Source organism: Columba livia, chromosome 18 (assembly GCF_036013475.1).
Source record: "Columba livia isolate bColLiv1 breed racing homer chromosome 18, bColLiv1.pat.W.v2, whole genome shotgun sequence".
Classification (NCBI taxonomy): Eukaryota; Metazoa; Chordata; class Aves; order Columbiformes; family Columbidae; genus Columba; species Columba livia.
The window spans coordinates 12231313-12234119 of NC_088619.1; the positions used below are offsets into that span (position 1 = coordinate 12231313).

General features: G+C 39.1%; 1 long non-coding RNA gene across 1 annotated transcript in view; it reads left to right on the forward strand.

Moving 5' to 3' along the window:
• Window positions 1-2807, forward strand: part of LOC110365791 (uncharacterized) — a 34449-nt gene that overhangs the window by 11972 nt on the left and 19670 nt on the right. The window lies entirely within an intron of this gene.

Genomic DNA, 2807 nt, shown 5'->3' on the forward strand with positions numbered 1-2807 from the left:
CGCGGCAGCACATTTCACACTGTGCTGAAGCATCGCAGAGGAGAATCCACATGCTGGGTTTGATATTCATTAATCATCCAGCTAATTTGTTTTTACACAGGAGTGCTGACAGCAAACGAATGTTATTATTGCAACAGCGCACTGCGTAATCCAGACTATTATGGTATTAGCATCGATGAAAACGGCTGCTCTGTGTTCGCTTCTGCTCGATTCCGTATCCAACTGCAACTGTAAATATATCTATTTTTATTCACATCTGCTGAAATAGACCTACCATATGCGGCCAGAAGGATAAAAGGATTGCTGCTCTCTTTTGCTTCCTCCTCCCTCTGCTCCTTATCTCAGGAACATGAGTTGAAATCTGGCCCAGAATTTACTGAGTGTTCAGAGACCTTTTATGAGGCAATGCTTTCTTGGGCTGATATTGAGAATATATATATTTATATATATGTACACACGTGCACACTTGCATTATTGTGCCTAGGGTTATTTCTCCAGTAAATCTCTTTCATATTTGTATACAGTGTGCACAGGCAGTATCTGCACAAGAGAGAGAAAATAATCCAGTAGTAAAGGTTAACTTGGGAATTCAGAGACCTGGTTTTAATTCTTCCCCCTGCTACAGGCTTCCTTTTTAATACATACACACACATATATATATATATACACATATGTATATACGCACCATGGAAAAGGCACATAGGACATTGTCCACACTGTCGTTGAAGTGCAGGATTCTCGGAGCGTTGCATTAGCGCTTTGTCAGCACAGTTGCTCATATGTTGTCACACTGAATAATGGATTTGCTTCTATTCAACACCACATGATTTGAAAGCATTCAAAGCTTGACTATAACTAGAAGAATTATTTTGAAACAGATGGACACCTGGTCTTTCGCAACACGGCATCTCCTTGCACTCCTTTATTTTAACTAATAACACTCATGAAAATCAAGGGTGCCAATAAAGAGAGGAGAAGAGGGTTTTCAGGTGTTTAGTGGCTGCAAAAATTATTAATACCAGTTTCAAATATGTGATTGTGTTATTACTGATAGTACAGTATTAAAAATAAATTGCAACAATAAATTAAAAAAAAAAAAAAATGAGAGCCATTTGTTGCAATAGTTCCAGGATTTGTGCACATGGCCTTTATTATACTGAGATTTTTAACCATTTGTGTTGCTGCAGATTTATAATGGAGTCCTGCTTTACATGGCTGCAGATTGATTTACAAGACTTCATTTTAGCAGGCGATGTATACTGCAAAATGGACCGAAAGCCTAAATCCAGCTCCAGGCTGCTCTAGGGGCGACCCAAAGAGATATAGGAGACCGAATCATAAATACATTGACACCCAGTTCTACCTGGAAAACTTAACGGGCATGGAAAATGAATCGCTCCTTCTCGTATCTGTTTGTCTTCCATTATTTGTGGTCTCTCACACAGTAGGAAAGTTGTGGTTCCCCTGATTTGCTCACTCGTTCTGTTATTAGAGGAGATCTTGCCCTGCACCGTGGGGACCCATTTTTCTGTCCTCACTCTCGAGCCAGCGCGGGGATCCCCGTTCATCAAAACCGTTTGTCAGAAACTTAAAACATGTCTATGCTTCTTCCTTCCCGTTTTCTGTTGTTCAAACGCTGACAGCCAAAAATGTGTTCATATGCTTTATGCATGAGGAAAGGTGACTATTGACGCTAGCAAATGTGTGCTCATTTTTTTCCTTGTCAAAAAATCAGTCTCTGGAATCACTGATGCCTTGTGAAATTACAGTCTAATGTAACCAACTGCAATATAACGTAACCAACTTCTTTACCTTTTAAGAAAATTGTTCTCCTGGAGGTTGAAACACAAAACCAAGAAATATATGAAGTTATTTTTGTCCCTAGTCAGGGGAAATTAATGAAATAGCACCTCCCATTCTGTTGACATTGGCCAAGAGTGCCAAAGTCCTTAGGAATATTGGGGTTCCCATTGTGGGGAATACTGTAATCACAGGAGGGACTCGGAATATTATACTGGTGGGAATGTCCACGTAAGCGCCAATGCAGCCGAGGACTTAAGCTCATGCTTAACTTTAAGCAAATAATCAGTTGGAGTCAACAGTTACAGCGCTATGATAAAACATACGCTACAAGCTGGATCGAATGCCAGAATGAAAAATATGGGCACTGAAAGTCTGACTTGAAATGTCAGGGACATTACTCAATTTATATTCAGGAGTATGTATCCATATTTAAAATGCAATATTTTGGTGACTTTTCTATAATTGGCTTAATTATTTTTAATAACCATGACATTTTCAACACAGTTTTTCAGTTTGCTGTATTTTCCCGTTTAAACAGAAGCACCTAAACCAAATAAACAGAAGCCGTTCTTCCCTTTCAGCTCCTGTCCGAAAACTTTCCCCAGTGTCTTTGAACAAAGTATCTTTGCTTTCACCTTCCTGACACCAGAGTCATTGCACATCAAATATTGTATCGCCACCTCTGTGTGATGAACTCACGAGGGAAATTACACAGGGAGGCCAAATATACACAGTGAAATAAGGAACCCCGGTAAGAAGAAAACATGTTGTTCTTGGCTAAACAAGCCATTAGTCAGCATCTATTTTGATAACAATCTTTGAAAATAGTGATTTTCCTTTGCACAGATATGTTGGTTCACTGCAGCTCTCCCTGGAGTTTGACATTCTTCAGCACTTTCAAACTGCTGGCTTTGCACTACCTCAACAACTCTATCCCTTCTAATTTGTACATTAAACAATAATAGCTATCCATATTAATAAAATTTGCTTGAAAAGTTAAATCT